Source organism: Papio anubis, chromosome 2, assembly GCF_008728515.1.
Source record: "Papio anubis isolate 15944 chromosome 2, Panubis1.0, whole genome shotgun sequence".
NCBI lineage: Eukaryota > Metazoa > Chordata > Mammalia > Primates > Cercopithecidae > Papio > Papio anubis.
Genome location: NC_044977.1, coordinates 175,346,541 through 175,366,838, shown reverse-complemented (window position 1 = coordinate 175,366,838; position 20,298 = coordinate 175,346,541). Strand labels below are relative to the sequence as shown.

The 20,298-nt window shown below is 37.0% G+C and overlaps 1 protein-coding gene and 1 pseudogene across 10 annotated transcripts in view; one reads left to right on the top strand and one right to left on the bottom strand.

Annotated features, from left to right (window-relative positions):
- RBMS3 (RNA binding motif single stranded interacting protein 3) overlaps window positions 1–20,298 on the bottom strand; it is a 1,467,317-nt gene that overhangs the window by 705,363 nt on the left and 741,656 nt on the right. The window lies entirely within an intron of this gene.
- On the top strand, window positions 2,446–2,996 carry LOC101020872 (annotated as a pseudogene). The gene has a single exon (XR_644246.4). The product of XR_644246.4 is annotated as a 40S ribosomal protein S24 pseudogene (transcript).

Below are 20,298 nucleotides of genomic sequence, written 5' to 3'. Positions count from 1 at the left end.
AATGTCTCTTGAGTGTACAGGAATTAAAGGTTAAGCCACATCGCCACTTACACAAGCCTCATTTCCAAGAAGTATATAGTCCAGAATAGATGATTAGAGAAGTTTATAATAGCTATTAAATAGTATAGCTCAAAATATGGAAATCAGTAAAATATGGCCCAGAGGCGGGACAACTGTTTTTGTAATATAATTAATTTAATAATTTAATTATAATTTATAATTTAATCAGGACAGATCCACCTAAACTCATTTGTTTAGGTATTGCCTAAGCTTGCTTTCATGTTATGTAGAGCAGAATGAATACAGTGGAAAGTGTATACATAGCAAGCAGGAAATATTTACTATCTGGTCCTTTACAAGAAAGTTCACTCATCCCTAATGATGACAATAGTAACTACCATATGAAGTTCAAACCAAATGACAAAATTGTTCATAGAAGAATGATATTTTTGCTAGGGAGTTATCATTTAAGCTGAACTTTCAATTATTAGTAAGAATTTTAATGAACAGATTCGTTGATAATAGCCATCCCAGAAGAAACAAAACAAACAAAAAGTCGTATCAAAGACATACAAGCAGTGCATATTTGATAGATTTAGAAAATATCATGTTGTAGAGTTTGCTTGGGTGATAGGCTGGAAGAAGTGAATTCTAGTGAGAGTCACATGTCTGATATCTGGCAGATTCACCCCAGGACAGTCATACCAGTTGTTTACGGCTAGACTCGGCAGTGATGGCCTCTTTCCTGAATTTTTTTTACCAGTTCTTAGATCTTCTTAATATCATCCCTGATAATACCTATCAAAACCAATGAGAGGTAGCCAACAGAGCATTTGAAGGACAATTTATAGTCTAAAGTAAATTTATCATAAAACATAAAAGATATAGCACTGATCTCAAGAAGCTAGAAAAAGAACAATAACAAAACCTGAAGTACTCTCACATGTTGTTTATGGGAAAGTGAATCAGTAGAGCTGTGTCAATGATAGTGGTAGGGTGGAGATGCATTTAGTCTGATCTATAAAAATTCAAGTGTCCTTTCGACTCTGCAATTCTACTCCTAAAATTTGATTCATGGACATGCCCCATACATGTACCAAAAGATAGCAACTAGTGTGTTCACTGCAGCATGATTGTATGATCAACATTGGAAACAATCTTAGTATTTATGAAGTTTAATGTTTAACAGTATATCCTGACTCGAGAATACCATCTAGTTGATAAAACAATTATGTAGATCCACTAGCTCTCTCTCACACACACAAATGCCCATAATATGATTAAAAAAACAAGTTACTGAACAATATCCATAGCCTTACAATTTTCTTGGAAATTATATTTTTGTATATATGTGTAGCTAAATGTGTATATACATGTGCATAAATATATGTATGTGTGTACATGAATGCATGTGTGTATGTGTGTATACATGAGAAGGGGAGGAAAAAATATAACGAGGATGAAGTTTTGAAGTATATACAAAACTGTTAAAAGTGGTTGAACTTTTGCAAGAGGAATCTTACATTTTACTTTATATATTTATGGTTTTTCTCAACCAGAATATTATTCTGTAGTTAAATGAAACAATGAAGAAACAAATAAAACTACAACAAATATCTCTGAATGCATACATTTCCTACTATTTCAGACATGAAATTATCAGATGAAAGCTTATAAACATTTTAACGTTATTGATAAATAATGCCAGATTGTTTTTCAATTGTGCCAATAGTGTCTAATTTATCTGTTTTCTTTTTCAAGTTAAATGTTAGCAAGGACTATATTGAGACCAGAGATTGGCATGCTCCTAGGCATAAAAGCTTCAGACTATAAACTTCGGAGCTCCACATTTATGGCCACAGTCATTTAGAATGTTTCCCAATCCTGGGTTCCCCAAAGCTAAATCCAAATGGAGGATCCAGTGATTTTTGGCATATTTCTTACTGATCTCATGCCAGCTACTGGCATCACTTTACTGAGCGAAGGCACATGACATTTTTAGGTACTTAAGGAAAGAGCAACTCTAATTCAGAAAAGCACGACACAAGACAACACTCATGTTCGATACATGAAGTTAGGCTTGCTTCACTTCATATAACCCAAATTGGGACACAACTTGAATACTTAAATCAAAGTCAAGGCCACTTGAGAAACCAGCTCCTGGCTTCAACCCCCCAGTAGGTTTTGTGCACACCATATCTGGTTCCCTCCATCCCTGTGCACCTGAGATAAAAACAGGATGTAATGCTGAAACCCAGGGTACCTGTAATTAAACCAGGGTCAGAGCCATGGTCTCTTAACCTTTAAGCAACAGCTTTATCCCTCCCTTAGATATCTTTATAAACCTCACCCCATACCACAGTGATGGAAAGCATGAATTCTGGAGCCATACCGACTATATATGCCTGCTGCCTTCCAGCAGTGATCTTGAAGTAAGTCAGACGCTCTTTTCCTTCCTGACTGTCTGAAGATAGGCCGCCATCATGAACGACACCATAACTATACACACTAGAAAGTTCATGACCAACCGACTACTTCAGAGGAAACAAATGGTCATTGATGTCCTTCACCCCGGGAAGGCAACAGTGCCTAAGACAGAAATTCGGGAAAAACTAGCCAAAATGTACAAGACCACACCGGATGTCATCTTTGTATTTGGATTCAGAACTCATTTTGGTGGTGGCAAGACAACTGGCTTTGCCATGATTTATGACTCCCTGGATTATGCAAAGAAAAATGAACCCAAACATAGACTTGCAAGACATGGCCTGTATGAGAAGAAAAAGACCTCAAGAAAGCAACGAAAGGAACGCAAGAACAGAATGAAGAAAGTCAGGGGGACTGCAAAGGCCAATGTTGGTGCTGGCAAAAAGTGAGCTGGAGATTGGATCACAGCCGAAGGAGTAAAGGTGCTGCAGTAAAGGCTACCTGTGTCCATTTTGGATTTTTCACGAGCAGATTAATAAACTAAAAACTTTCAAAAAAAAAAAAAAAAAGTAAGTCAGACTTCAATTTTCTAATGTGTAAAATGAGGATACTAATAGGATAGTGAGTCCTGTCATATCTTTGTTCATGGAATCCAAATATTCAATCCCATAACATACGAGAAGGTATTATTGCCAGATTAATGAAATGACCAAAGTTAGCTAGCTGGCTGATAAGTTCAAGGAATCTGGAGCCAACTGCCAACCACATTACATCTAAACTTGTAGGACACAGTATCATGGGATTTTTACCACAAGGTTGCTATGAAGACTGAGTTAAACACCAAGAATAGGGAGTTGCATAAAGTATGATGAGTATATAATGTTGCCTATTATCATTATGACTTCTGTTACTATCACCACTCCTACACCTCTACCATCACAGCACTGCAAAGCAGACAAAGCCAAGAAAGAAAATTTGCCAATGACCAAGCAACCAGAAGATGATAAGCAATAACAGAAAGGATATTTCTGTGTATTTGTTAAAGGATAATCTATCTAATTTGTGCTGACTACTCTCCACTCATCCCAAATTTTCCTTTTGCTGAAAGTCAACTGCTAAACCCTGGGAGGGAATAAGGCCAAGACTTGAGGCCGGCGTTCAAGAGAGACTCTGTAAAAGTGATTGGATTTATATTAAGCATACTATCCATCTATAAACCAGTCACCTGGTTTGCCACACATGGCTAGCTCTGGAGACCAATGCTGTATCTAGTAAGCATCATGCCGTTTTAACAAATATTGACAACCTGAAGTCTGTGTAACATAAGGTATAGAATTTTGTTCCTACATGAGAGTTTTAGGATTTCTGAGGGGAAAAAGTGCTGTTTTGCGACTGGAAAACTTGAGGGCAGCAGTGGTCACACGACCCTTACTAATATCGTGACATTTAACCTGGTACTGTTGCAAATAAATCATGTCACCATAGACTCCAGTGACCTATGCCTCAAATTTCCTTGTTCAAGGCAGAAGTCCCAGACCAGAATTTGGAAAAGCAATACACACAGTGCCTTCATGCCCATGGACATGCAAGTTACTCTTGGCAAATATAGTTATTGTGGAATTAACTTCCTTTCTCTACTCGAGGCAGTGAGTTTCATAATACAATGGCAATAAAAGAAAGCAATCAGAGCTGAGAGCAGTGAGGACTTTTACATGTTTCCTACCTCTTTCTTGTTGTGCATTAAACAAGACCAGATGTTTCAACAAAGAAATGAAACCAAAGTCACACTACATTTGATTTGTGGGACCACCCTTACTTGAAATGCCATCTCATCGTTCCAAGGTTTGAAAAATGATGTGCATAACAAGCAAGATAAGAAATGTGAACATTCCTTCAAAAAAGTCATTCATTATATGATCCACAGATGGTAAGAAAATGCTTTCCAAGTAGGGATAGAGAAATGTAACGATTATTTGCTTAGGGATTGAGACAAGGCAGACTCTCTCATCCTTCTCCATGCCTGTGTCCTGAAATGATGGAGTACATGTGAATGGCACTGCAGGGGCAGTGAAGTTAAAGGTGAAAAGCAGAACTGAATCCACAAAAGCCAGGAGAAGAGTGAGCAGAGCAGATCAAAGCAAAAGATCTTGGGATTATATAGAGTGTCCACAGTTTCCAGGGAAGCACAGTTCTACGAAAGGTTAATACAGGCAGTCACAGCACATGCGCATTTAATTTATGGCACTTCATCTCTGTATTTGTGGATGGACTCCTTAGGGGAGAGAAAAAAAAGGAGAGTGAAGGGAAAAGATGACAGAGAGAGAAAAGGAGAGAGATTGACAAAGGGACAGATAGAGACATATAGATATACAAAGAAAAGGAGAGAAAAAGATACACAGATATAGATGCAAAAAAAAAAAAAGAGAGAGAGTGCAAGGGTACAGAAAGAATGAGAAGCAATTAGTGATTTAAATTTGTGGTCACTTACTAATTCCACCACTATTTCATGAATACATTTATAAAAAAAAGTAAACTCAAGTCCTGAACTATGAATCTGCCTTCCCCTGATCACTCTTGGTTCTCTTGTGTCCCTGCGTAAGTGAACCTCTTGTCAGGTTGCAATCAGTTCAAGCTTTTAAAAATACAGCATGTATTCCTCAAAAAGCGCATTCATAAATTATCTTATGTGCAAAACAACAACAAAACAGAATGCTAGAAAAAAAATAACTGGCTGTGTTGGATTTTAAATTTCTGATAGTTGCCTTAAAATTCAGAATGTAACCCCAGTATTAGATGAACACAAGACGTGTTATTCTCCACAAGACTATGTGTTCACAAAGTTTGGGAAAGGGTGGGTTCAGGAAATTTAAACAGGTGTCCTGCCTTCAGACCTTCTCAAATCCCTTAGTATACTATCCAGCATTAGGACTCTCTACCATGCAGGCGGACTATGGGAAACCAAACTGACTTGATTATAGAACCCTTTTCTTTTTCAGAGTGTGCTTCACAGCACAAGCACACTGTGGAGCACACTTAGGAATCTCTGATGCAACTCAAGCATTCTCACTTCCAAATAAGGAAACCAAGCCCTCTCTAAGGGCATACATCTGGCTATCCAAATGCTGCAACAGGATGGATGGCCCTGATTGATTTAATGATTGCTATGGATATGTTTTATTTCTTCATACCCTTATTCCTTCACCCCTAGGTCACTAAAATGGCCAATCCCCCTAATCTTGTCTTCTGCTAGTCAAGTGTATATGTTAAAATCAAGCAAACCTTTCTAAATGTAGATTTCATTGCAATGCTCTTATGCCTGTTACTCTATAGTGGCTTCCAATAGCCTATAAGAGTAAATCTCAAACTTTCTCCAAACACATGAATTAAATAGTAAATCTCAAACTTTCCCCAAACACTTGAATCTAAATTACATGGCACCCCAGGAACACACGCCATATTCACATATCTTCTAGCATAATGCCAAAATTTTTTGGTGGTTTGCATACTGTGGTATGAGACACAAACTTAGAATATCAAGTGCTTATTCCTCAACCAATCTGGCAGTGCACCTCACACTCAGACCAATTTTCTGTTCTACCTATGTCCTTCTCTCCTTGAAGGCTGTCTATAGAACATGTAGCAGTCTAGAGAAAACATTATTAGATTCTTCAAACCTAGGCTGATCGGAGATCTCAATTTCAATTCAGAGAAGAGCTATTTTAGAGAACTGGAGAATGATATTCTCCTGCCAGAGCTCTCCAGAGATAATAAGAGAACCTAACAAACAAACTCACCTCAAATCTGTTTGCACATAAAATATAATGTCTAGCTTTGCTTATTAGCTCTGTTTATCAACCAGTGCCATGCTCACTGGCCCCATTAACCTACTGAATCAAGGTTATGATTTGAAAAGAAATGCCCATGACATGGACCACAGGAGCACTAGCACTCAGGAGTGATAACACAGTAGCACTGTTGATATATAACATCAGAGATAGATTTGGACTCACTGGGAGTTGGACTGTGCAAACTAAAAGGTTTTATGTTTTGTTTTGGTTTGCTTAGCTTTGCTTTACTTTTATCTAATAACAGAAAAACTCAGTGGAAATAAAACACTAGTTAATCTATGTAAGAAAAATAGAATAACAGATGAACGTCAGAGCCATCAACATGGACGAATATGCCAGATGCTGCTCCCTGAAGTGCCACGTGACAATGAATTTTCATCACATCGATTTACCCCAAGGAGCACATCTTGAGTGATTTTCCCCTCCAGCGTTAGCCTAATAACAACTTGGAAGGTGGGGCTGAAGGAATTCACTCCTGTGACTTTCTTTGGTTTTATGTTCATCAGGAAGAGAAAATCTTCCCATAAAACAAACAAGCAAATCTTAAAGTGTTAGCACACATATATGATTTATAGGCCTCTCATCCTTAACCACGGTTTTCAGAATTTCACTAAAAATCAAAACATTTAAAAAAATACAGAAGATTGAAATCTCAGATTCAAGTGTATTTAAATATTTCAGTGGAAAGGATCCAATTCTACCATACATGTATTTCCCATGCATTTAATAACAGTTTCCTGTGTTTCAAAATCCTTAATTATTGAACTATAAAGCCTGAAGTTTTACTAGAAAGACATATTTGACTTTGCCTCTCCAGATATGACCTTATCCGGGTCCCCCCAGCTTATTCAGAAGATGACCTACTTTACTGAGATTAAAGTTTTCAGACATGATCTATTTCTACTCCATCCCAACACAAAATTTATCTTTGTTCTTATCACTGTCTCTTTCTTCCTCTCTTAAAGAAAGAAGTGATTATGGATTAGGTTTTCTAAGGACAATTGCTCCATCTGTGCCCTTGATCTGTTCAATATCTGCCCCCTCGACCCAGGATTTACCTTTAATGGCATTTTTTTTACCCACGTTCTCACATCTCCTATTCTTCACTGCCACCTCCTCCTTCGACTCAGATCACAAATATGCTCAAGCCTCCCTATTTCACAAACACGTTCCCTTAATTATGTTATCCCACATCAGTATCTGCCCCTTTCTTTTCTAATTTTAAATCTCAAACTTTTTTAAAAAAAGTAGGCTACACTAATGCCTCTAGTTCTCACTTCTAAGTTTTCACCCCCGCTTCACCTGACCTCCAGCTGAAACTATTTTCCCGAAGATCAACAATGACCTAAAATTATTAAATGCAATGCATTTTTTTCCTCAGTCTTCAGATACCTTAAACTCTTTCCAATATATGAAATCACTAACAACTCCTTTTGGCATGACATTTCATATTCCCTTTGCTATAATAATATTCATTTCTGTTTCTTCCATCTCTTTGACAAATTCTCACCATCACCACCCCCACCGCATATTCCCTAGGATTCTATCTTTCAATTATTTTATTTCTGTAATATCCCTCTTAATCTTGTTTGTGCTATGATAATCAGTGCCAAATATCAGCAAAATGACAAAATAAATCATAGTACCCACCTTATAAGTTATTTTAAGAATTTAACGAGTCAGTACATTATGATACAAATACCCCCAAAGGGTTTCTTGTTGCTGTTATTGTTTTCTCAATATTATTAAATCTAAATATTTATTTTAAACTTCAAGATAAATTTCTAGAAGACTTCTAGGCAGCTACAGATGGCTGACAGACTAATACACACTTCCAAATTCACGTGCCCAAAACTTAACTCTCTGTCATGTCTCCAAAAACCTGTTTGTTCTCCTATACATCCTCTTTTCTCAGGTGGAAATACCCCATTTTCAGTGTCATTCCAGCAGGAAGTGTTTGGACTCACTTTAGAAAACTCTTTATAACTTCACGCCCATGAACCAAAGTACTGCCCACCCTCTGCCAATGCGGCCTCCACAGTTCCTTTTCACTTTCAACAGAGCTGTCCTAAGCCAGATATTAATGTTCTGCTACCTGTGTTATTTCTATAAATTCAATACAGACTTGTCTCCAAGTTCTCTCCTTAGCTCTCCTATCCTAACCAATACTAGGGTAATAGTTTGAAAGCACTGTCAGATAATATCACCTGCACTGGAAGAATAAAAGGATTAGAGTTCATCATCGTCCGGATAAAACATGTCAGCATTCTTACCATGGCATTCAAGGTCTTCCAAGCTTCCAAGATCAAGCTTTCTTTTCTTTCTTTCTTTTTTTTTTTTTTGTTTTGACTGAATTTTCTTTCCTAATTTTATTTTCCTGTTTTCTGACACTATGCCATATTTCTTTCAGGAACATACATTTCCAACTCCAGACCTCTGGCCATACCATTCCTTGAGACATTTACATGTAATTCTATAAATTCTTTAAAATTCATATCAAATGGCACATCCTCCATGAAATTTTCACCAATATTTCAGACTGACAAAATCTCTAAATTTTTTTTAGCCCTGGGAGGTTCCTATATCAACTCTAACACTAACCATATTCTACATCACATAGTAAGCATTTATGTTCTGGTCTTAACACCATGTAGTGATTTAGCTCCCTTATGCATTCATTGTTGACTAAGTGCTTTCTATGTACCAAACACTGTGATATACTCTGGAAATGTAATGTAAAAATAACTCTGTCTTCTCCAATGAGCTTCAGCCTAGCAGAGCGCTTGATATATGGCAGGTGCTGAATAAATGTTTATAGAATGGAATTGTCCCCAACGATACAGGTGAATGAAGTAAAGCCACCATGAATTCAAACACTTCCCAAAATCTCTATGACAAGTTTGTAACTCCATGAGAAGTTAAACTCAACATTTATTTGTCTAAGTATTTATTCCAATTGCCAAAATGTACTGCTGACAAGCAGTTAAAAATAACAGAAATTTATACTATTTAACGGGCTTACAAAATGCTAGTTAAAACAAAAAACAACTTGAGTTTCCAATATATAGAAAGTTTTAGTGGTGAGGAATCTAGTGCATTTTTAGTAAATTTAACTCAAAAGCAAAAGTGTGAGCGGTAATTTTCTTGATTTATGTAATTTACCTATTTATGCATTTACCATTCATTCACTCATTAATTTTTATATAACAAAATGAATTTAATACATACTATTAAATATCTTATATGAATAACAAATTATTTACAAATCAAGTTGATTTATGCTCAACACACTTGCTCTGTGCTCTCTCATATCATAGACAAGCAATTAATTTACAAAGGCTTTTGTTTTCCACACTGCCAGAATAAAACTACTTTTGGACTATTGTAATATTATTCTAATCCATAAATAATATGTTTTTCTTTTATTTTTTTCTTGAAATCCTACCATCAAAGGCAGTCACTTACTACATGTCTGTCACTCTAAATAGTGTCTCTCATCTGTTCTTCTCAGGCTTTAACCTTCCACTGAACATCATGGTCCCAAGGAAACAACAATAACACACTGTGGTGAATCACTTATATTTTCCTGGGTTTCCCTGCTCTTTAGCCACATAATCCTGACCTCTAGAAAATCCCTCTCTCAATATAGACCACTATGTATAGTTGGCCTATCATGGTGAGAGATTAGGGGGCTACTTTATAAATAGAGAATCACATGCTTACTCCTTGCTCAGTACCAGCTGTAAGTGAGCTACTTAAAATAGGACGAACATACAAATGTAATTGCTTATATGCAATGCAGAAATATTTACATTGGAGAAAGTTGGATCTTCCTCCAACTCTCAACTTATAATTTCTGTAAAGTACAATGCATTGATGAGCTCTGTGACCAGCTGTGGAAAGAACATCAATGCAGGTGGAAACATTTGGTCAGTGGAGGGAAGTAATGATTGAGAGGACAGATTTAAAGCTGCCTGAATTTGAAGAATGAAATGAAAATAGTGGGCATAGAATTGGCAGCAATTTTAAACAAGGTCAATAAATTAAGCAGTGAATACAGTTTCAAAACAGTGAGTTTTCTTGTAATTGTGTGTTTTTTCATTAATTTAACAAATAAATTTAAATGTGGCTTTGCCATAGAAACAAGATGCAAGGCTTTTGGTTATGTGTTATGGTGTCCACAAAATGAATAAGACTCAGTGAAGAAGAGGAAAAAGGTTAATTTTAATATCAGAAGCCTTAGTTATAAAAGGTAGTGTGTAAGCAGAACATGGAAAGTAGAAACCGGGCAAAAAGAACTGAGAAAGACTCCAATCAAAGGGGAAAACATAATCAAAGTCAAGCAGACAGATCCTCAGCTTGGTCAACTGAAAGGAGCCTCTGTGGGGAGGCTCTTCCATAGGAACACTCTACTTTCTTTGGAAGTAATTAGTGTTTCTTCCTTATGTATATGAACATGACATAGCTCTGGTTCTGGCAGAAATGTAGAAGGAAGAGAGGAAAAATCTGAGGTTCTGCTGTATTTCCCTATCATACTAAATATCACTTCTTTATCTTATTATTATCCAACATTACTTACTTTCTGTGAATTAAGGTTTTATGGTTGCAAGTGGCACTAATTGATTCTTGTTAGTCTAAACAAAACAAAATCAAACAAAAGCCAACCTGGTTAACTAAAGCAAAGGAAAATCTGAGGAGGCAAGCTTCTGAGAAGGAACAAGAGAAGGTCTGGGGACCTAAACTGAAGAAGCCAATAGTCTCTTTTAAATACAAAAGATAGCATGGATAAATCCACATATATCTTCTTGGAAAAGAACAGCTGCTATTCCTAGATTGAGTCAAGAGTCCACCTTGGGTCCAGGTGCCTTGCCCTTTGATAAGCAATTGAACCAAACCCATATTCAATGGGAGATTAGTTTTCCAACAAGAAAATTAGTATGCAATTATGAAAACAAGGAAACACTAGATGCTGTACATGCAAAATCAAATATCCATACTGTGTGACTTTCAGAACAGAGATTTTCTAAAAGTCTAAAAGAAAAGATATGTCAAACAATAGATAGGCATGGGAGTGTGAAGACACATGTGCCATTGTTTCTTCGTGTGTTTTTAGAACAAGTAATGAATGCTCCCTGGTCTGCTGACGTTCATTCTTCCTTCTGACTATTCTGTGACAGCTGAGTCAGTGGGACCCAAACTCTGAATCTATACAGTTTACTATTTTGATAACTTCCTTCAGGTAGTTTTAAAATAAAGCACAAACTTTCCCTAAGCAATTTCCTCTGGAAAATCACTTTACTTAAAGAGCATGTGCATAATTAACTTCAGGTGTCATCAGTTCAATTTTGGTAAAATGGAAATCTGGAAACAACTTCAAGGATCAACAATAGACAAGCCATTATGATTTCATGCTCAGGTAAACTCACGGTGCCTCCTGAAACACTATGAGAATTCCAGAATTTTGGTGGGCATGACCATCAATTATCAATGTCACCCTTGCTATGGTATGTGTGTGGGTGAGGCTGGTCAATGTATCTAACTTGAGTAGATTCATTTTTGTTATCAGAGACAAAAGGATTACTACCCTGGCATACAATTTGGCATAAGAACTGGGAGAACAGAACCAGGTCCGGACATAAAACTGAGGGGCAGCTGGTTATTCACTCAACAAATATGTATTGAGCACCCGCTATATACAAGCCATTGTTCTCGACTCTTGGGATATAGCAAAGAATGTAATAGATCAGATTCCAGCTCTTGTAGATCTTACATTTTAATAGGAAGGCAATTAGCAAACAAGTAAGAAAATAAACAACAAAAATACGCAGTAACAATAGGGAGTTGCATTGTAAGAAATTAAAATATGGTGAAACAATGGAGATTGACTGGGGACTTCTTTTAAACTAGGTGGTCAGCAAAGACATTTAAGCTGAGGTCTGATAAACAAGAATCATCTATGTTAAGATTAGGCTTAGAGAGTTGGCCACTGAGAAAGAGGGAGGAGCTCTTGCCAAGGTCCTGGGGCTTGAAAGTTCTGGGCATATTGGAGCAACAGAAAGGCCATTGTGGCTGGAATATGAAAGAGTGAGGAGGAGAAGAGGTCATAGAGCTGGGCAGGGGCAGAGAAGGTGGCTGGTAAGAGCAAACTTGGTGTTTCAAGAAGCAGTCACTGAATATATATACTGTGATGGTAGAGAAATCAAGAAAACACAGTCAAGTTGGTGAAGAGCCATATCTGGGAATTTGAGGAGTGAAAAAGGAAGGCTTCAGCAAGGGACTAGATTGCATTCAGGAGGAAGATGGCTATGAACAATGCAAGGGATCCAGACCCCACCATGAAACACAGCACATAACACAAAGTGGGTGGTAATATCTGGTGGAATAACCAGTTAATGAGTAGGGACTAGGAGAGAACTACAATTCTATGAAAACTCAAGGGCAACGTGGTTTCCTAGGGGTGTTCTTGTGGAGAGTGCTGGGGCATTGCTGGTATTTGTGACCAGATTACCACATTCCCATACATGGACAGGTAATTTATTTCTGGAATCTTCTATATGGTGAGATTAAAACTGTAACAACCTTCCTTAAGTCAGTCAATATGGGGGCAGGACTTCGTCAGCATGATTGTGTTATCAGTTGATCCAGCTGTGAAAATCTAAAGAAGGCAGAGGCAGCACTAAAAAGTGGTGAGTCCAGATAATAGTCTCCTAGTGCTTTTAAATCTATCTTCGCTCAGAGTTTCACCACTCATTCCAAATATCAGTGTAACTTAGAATATACTGCATAAATATAATCACCATTACTTTAATATGTACAAAGTACCATCCACTGGGCAACTTGCATACATTATCCCTAGTCCTTGTAACTAATCTCCTAGAGAAAAAAACTGAAACCCAAAAATTATAGCACATGATTAGAATGTTTCTATGATCACTTTTTTTTTTTCTATTATAACAGACTCTACACAAAAGCAAACAAATACCGAGTTCTGTATGTGATATGGTTTGGCTCTGTGTCCCCACCGAAATCTTATCTTGAATTGTACTCCCATAATTCCCACATGTTGTGGGAGGGACCTGGTGGGAGATAATTTGTGTCATGGGGGCAGTTTCCCCCATACTGTTCTCATGGTAGTGAATAAGTCTCACGAGATCTGATGATTTTATCAGGGGTTTCTGCTTTTTGCATCTTCCTCATTTTTTTCTTGCCGCCACCATATAAGAAGTGCCTTTCACCTCCCACCATGATTCTGAGGCCTCCCCAGCCATGTGGGACTGTAAGTCCAATTAAACCTCTTTTTCTTCCCCGTCTTGGTAATGTCTTTAAAGTGTGAAAACAGACGAATACTCTATGAAAAGGAAAAGAGTTTCTCTATTCCCCCTTATTCATTAATGAATATTTGAAAGCATGTTTTGTGTCTTAATGCAGTTAAGTACACAATCCATTTAACTTATTTGACGCTTTGATATGTATTTTTCTCTCGATATGTTCTTAATAATGTACTCCTCTCAACAGGACTTATTCTTTGCAGTTTTTATCAAGAAGTGTCATCCTATGCTATAACAGTTAAAAAGGGAAATTCAATGAAAGTTCACTTGAAAAGGTAAGCAAAACAGGCAGGTTTTATAATGCAGATATGTGACTCTTAAAGTAAGGAAGGGGCCTAGAGGTTAGGGTTGAATGGATTCTCACTCTACATTAGCACCTGAACCTGATGCCAAGCACCACACTTCAGACTAAGATAATACAAAAGGGAAACACCTCACAACACTGTGAAATATTTCTGAGCAGTGAACCTAGCCTTTGAATTATTTCAATTACCAGGTTCATAAGAGTCAGACGCCAATGGAAGGTTGTGACCTCAACCTCACAATGAAAGGGCTGGCCCTGATGACTTCAAAGTTCCTTTCAGTTTTAGAAAATTCTATAGCTCTGCTTCCTAGTGAATGAACAAATAAACAGCAGGTAAAGTGCTCCGAAAAGTAGACGAGTCTCCATTGAGGTGTGGCTTTGGCTGTTCCGGGATCCACTACTTGGCTGTCATGTTGTTCTCTAGCCCCGAGGCTTTAGGAAATAGACTTTTCAGCACACGCTGAGATCATTAGAATCCTGGAGGCAGAGTCACCTTAATTCATCTGAGACTAAGGTATAACCCAGAAGACTAATTTGTCGATACACAACAGGAAACATCCCTTTATGATCAACATATTCACATTTTGTAGAAATAAAAACATAAGAAGTTTGCTGATAAAATGTAATTAAAAGACAAAGAAAGCGACCAGCAAGAAGCATTTTCTTCCCCCAGACCAGGTTAAGAAGTGATAATGAATCCCAGCCACATAGCAGAGAACTTCTCTCTATTGGCAAGAAAGTTTAGACTCTGGGATTCAAATTTCTTCTCCCTGTGCCAGGGCAATACACATCTATCCTACTGTCAGTACCTTCTATGGTGTAATCTTCCTTTAAATGTATTTTAAAATTACTGATTAAATTGGATATTCATATACACCTGGATAAATATTATTTCAGCATCTATTGAAACCAATTCATTTTAACTCTCAGAAGACAAACTATATATATATGTGTGTGTGTGTGTTTATACATATGTGTGTGTGTATATATACATGTGTGTGTATATATATATGTTTTTTGGGGTTTTTGCCAAGATTGTGGGGACAATCCACTGTATTCTCCCTGGAATTTTCTTTCCAATCACGTGATGAAAGTCTGAAGGCACCAGAGCCAGGGAGGTTAAGATATAAACAACAACTTTTATTATTTAAATTATGAGCAAATTAAAATCTAGGTAAATGGCTATTTTGTATACAGCAATAATCAGAAAGTACCACCAGTGATACATTTCAACAGGTCAGGCACAGTAGTTCACTCCTGTAATCCCAGCACTTTGGGAGGCCAAGGTGGGAGGGTTGCTTGAGCCCAGGAGGTCCAGATCAGCTTGGACAATATAGTGAAAATTCATCGCTACAAAAAATGTTTAAAAATTGGATGAATGTGGTGGCATGCACCTGTAGTCCCAGCTATTCAGGAGGTTGAGACAGGAAGATCACTTGAACCCAGAAGCTCAAGGCTGCAATGAGCCATGACCATACCTCTGCACTCCAGTCGGGACAACAGAGTGAGACTCTGTCTTCAAAAAAACTTTTTAGCCAGGCACGGTGGCTCACTCCCGTACTCCCATCACTTTGGGAGGCTAAGGCGGGTGGATCACGAGGTCAGGAGATGGAGACCATCCTGGCCAACACGGTGAAACCCCGTCTCTACTAAAAATAGAAAAAAATTAGCCTGGCGTGGTGGCAGGCGCCTGTAGTCCCAGCAGCTCAGGAGGCTGAGGCAGGAGAATGGCGTGAACCCGGGAGGCGGAGCTTGCAGTGAGCAGAGATCGTGCCACTGCACTCCAGCCTGGGTGACAGAGCGAGACTCCATCTCAAAAAAACAAACAAACAAACAAGCAAAAAACAAAACTAAAATAAAAACTTTCAAAAAATTTTAATATTGTACTTGGTGATAGAGATGGATATGTCTTTGTGTGAAAAAAGGGTTACGTGAAAATAAAAATGGGCTTCAATATCGTGTTTCCTCTAGCAGTGCGATTTCACCTCTGCTTTGCAGACCCACAACATCACCATCTCTTAGGAGATCCCTAGCTCTCAGGCCCCATCCCAAACCTACTGAGTCAGAAATTCCAAAAGAAAGAAATATAAATCAATGTTTTAACAAGTCTTTCAGAGGCTTCTTATGCATGCTGAAGTTTGAGAACAAATGCCCTAAAATACAACTTCAGAAACAAATCCCAGATACAACAGTCAGTCATTCAAGAAAGCAAACAAAAAGAAACAAACAAAAAGGTAATTCAAACAAGCAAAGAAAGAAAATATGCCCAATTGTCTCATTCTTTCTGAAGAAAACTCCTCAAAACTGGGGAGATTCACACTAAAGGATCATTAGAGCAAAACAGGAAGCGGATGTCAGGGGCCAATTGCATGTAAGCATCAAACTGAAACCTGGAAAATAACATTTTAGACGTTAAGAGGGGTTAAATTTCTGCTAAACAAGTTTCCTACACTTTGAGACTTTTCACTCAAATACTCTTGTTAGTTACTAATTGTTTTCTTAACAGAATCCTCATTATGTTGAAGACAATCTTAAACCGTAAGTAAAGCATAGCATAGATAGAATAGAAGAAGAGTAAAGCTCTCTTGTTAGACTTTTCCGGTGAATTATCACTCTCTATAATTGTAGCTTGATATCCTCACTTTTGGTAATCTCATTCATACTTATAACTTCAAATGTCACCTCCATGGAGACAAAACTTAAAGTCTCTTTTTTAGCATTGGATTCAGATCATGCTTCAGTTTTCTCTTTCTATTTGTCTAGAGCACATCTTTATCTGGATGCCTCATTGTTATATAACTAATATATTTAAACCTGGATTAATACCTTTATTTTCGGGGTTATCACAGACTCAATTTTTCAAATCTTCATATCATCTACCACCTTTTGGCCTTTCTCTGGTCCCACATGTTTTGTGCTTCCCTACCTACTCAGGATTACCTTGATTTCCTAAATGTTACCTTTCTGTTTCATTGCATTGTGTAAAATACTAGCAATCAATCAAAGCACTTTCTATGTATGTTACTTCTCTCTCTACTAATCAATCTGCAATGGCTTCCTTCTACGAATTGCATCAAGATCCTTACTTCTTTGCTTGGTTTCCTCTTAATTTCTTATTACCGCTTTTTGGAAACAACTTAATTTTCAATATTAATTATTTGCAGTGATAATCAATGCATATTCAAAAGTATTTAACAATGTCTGAAACTCCGAAACTCATACAAAACTTTTTCTATATTTTTTATAGGAACAAATAAATACAGATACAAACATAAACGTGTACAAACATACAAAGATTTCAAAGAAAGGTTTGGAATCATATTATAAAACTGCTTTATAATATTTTAAAATCTAACAGTATGGTATTTTCCTCAGTCATTATATCCATATTCATTGATTTCATGGCTGCATAGTGGTTCTTTGTAAAGATATAACATCTTTCATTTAATCTATTCCTTTATCGATGGACATTTAGATTGCTTATAATCTTCTCTGTTAAAAGCAGTGCGACAATAAGCATCTTGTAGATATACACTTTAATCCCTTTTCAAAAATCTCTAGAATTGGTTTTGCTATATAACAGGGCATGTATGTTTCTAAAGCTTTTGATACATTATCTCTCACATAAATATCCAAAATTCACCTATTCAGTAATATTCCCCTAAGGATGAACAATGACTGAAAGTGACTGTCTTCCTATATCTCAGTCTACTGTGGTTGTTAGGAAATGTTTAACTCTTTGAAAACCAAGTAGGCAAAAATAATATCTCCCTCTTATATTAGTTATCATTTCTTTGGTTATCAGTGACATATATTTTTGAGCACTTGGTAGCTATTTCTGTTTCTTCATTTATGCTTTTTTGTGTCTTTTATTATTAGAATGTGTTCTCCCTTTTTTTCCTATTGAGTCATACAAGCAAATTTTATATCTAGGGTATTAAACTTTTGTCATATATAGTGCAGGCCTTTTTTAATAAGACTATTTGTTAGCTTTTAATGTTTCATTGTACTAGGTTTTTTGCTATATGAAGATCTGTAAGTACAGTTGCCCCTCATTATCCATGGGGGATTGATTCCAGGCACCCCCACCCTCATACTAAAATTTGCAGATGCTTAGATTCCTTATGTATCATAGTGTAGTGTTTGCATATAACTTATGCACATCCTCCCATATAATTTAAATCATCTCTAGGTTACTTATAATACCTAATACCATGTAAATGCTATGTAAATAGTTGCTATACTATATTTTTATTTGTATTATTTTTACTATTGCTTTGTTATTTTTAATTTTTTTTTCAAATAATTTCTACCCACACTTGATGGAACCTGCAGTTGATAGAAACCATGGGTGGTGGAGCCCACAGATGTGGAGGGCCAATCATATTCATTTAGTCAAAATGTAGGCATTTTATAAAAACAATAAAGAATTAAAAATCTATCATTGTTTGCATTCATGGTTATGCCTTTCAAATGAAACTTACTAAACCACTTCCCTACCCCAAAATGAAACCATTATTCAGTTTTTCTCATCTGCCCTCTTAAAGCCTTTCTGTCATTGCTGTGCTCTGACTTTAGAACCTTATGCCTCTCTGATGGATTGTTTCATCTAAGCCTGTTTTGTCTTTATATTGTCCCTTCCCAATTCCAATCTGTGTTATGCTTCTACTTTTATTCTAGCAAGAATACCTTCCCTTCCTGTTCTTACTTAAGCAATATACCAAATGCCCAAATATACGCCCACCTCAAACCTGGCCCAAGACTGTCTTCTCCCTCTAAGGGTCTACATGCTCCAACAGCCCTTGCCCTTTCTCCTCAATTTAAGTCAATGTCGCATGACTTAGCATTTGATTACCCTCCTTTGTTCATGAGTCCTCTCTGTTTTCTCAAATAAATTATCAACTTCTGAGGGGCAAGAATCACGTTATAACTACTATCTTGTCCAAACCACCCCCAACCAGTGGTGGCCTAAGGGAGAGCTCCAGAAACATGTATTGATTGAAAGAGTATTTTATTTCACGTTCTAATATTCCAAGTACCAAACTCAATGTTAGTAACTATAGGATACATGATGAGTAGATACAGTACTGGACTACAAGGTCTTAAAATTCAACATTCCGCAAACACTGAAAAATCTTATTTCCCTTTTTCACAAAACGTCATGAGACCAAACGTACATAAAAGAGTGGGAGAAGGTAGATGTACTGAGACAAATGTTTTATATTGAGTCAATGTTGACTTGAGAGTAAACATGTGAGTAAGCAAAAAGAAACCAAATATTTCCCAGAAAAAAAAAATGCCAAACATCTTGAGGAGAATTTTACCTTAACATTTTTGTCTTAGCTTTAGTATCTTTATAATTGGAAGTGAAATATTATTTTGAATTATCAAAAAGGAAGAAAGCAAACTATAAGGGAAGCACAGATAAGTATCAAGTAGGTTTTATTAAGTTTCCTGAAGATTATAAAATCAATTAAAGGATGTCTAGGGTAGAGAATTAGACTATACATTCTTTATTCAGCAGATACTGACTAGCACTGTTGTAAGATCTGAGGGCAGAAGAAAGATGAAGTGGAGGATTCTCCATTCTGAGAGCTAATAGGATATACCAAAAGGAAGGAAAAAAAGGTTAAGTGTCCAGAATAAATACATTCAGTGAGTATTATTTGAGTTCAGGATGTGGAACAGCCACTTTCATGTAGACCAATCATTCAGTCAATTGACAGTAAACACCTACCACATGCAGGGGGTGGGGATCACATCGCTTGAAGACCTTTGAGATTGCCCTTGGGTTTTCAGGATGAAGAGCTTGGTAAAGGCAATCATAGTAATTGAAGGAAGATTAACAAAAGGGTAAAATTAAAGTTTAGCAATGCTAAATGTGAGCAAGTTTGAAGGATATTTGAAAGTTCAATGCTAAGCTGAAAAAAACTAAAAACTCCATTCCTTCATTTTCCAATGAATAGTCTGAAGAATTATCTAGTTAAAACCCAATACCACACCCAGAGCCAGTGCTGGCCTCACTCACAGCATTTTTAAACATGAGATTTCACTCTAGGGAGGCAAGGGCTGACACTCTGTAAGCTGGCTGCAGGAGAATGACACCTTTTCTCCCCTCTAATTTATTTACTCTAGGGGACAAAAGGCATCCTAGAAACTTAAATGAGGAAAGTGCAAGTATTGTGAAATATAGCAATGTAAGAACCAGACAATTTTCCAATATATTCATCTCAGACTATACGGTGAGTTTTGAATAGAGTGCTGAGACAGACTTGCATTCCTTTCCACAACAAAATAACAATAAAGAAAATTCATGTAAGAAGTATAAGAAATACTGAGAGCAAATCTCTATAAGATTTCAGTCCAGCTGATTGCAGAGATGGATGTGGAG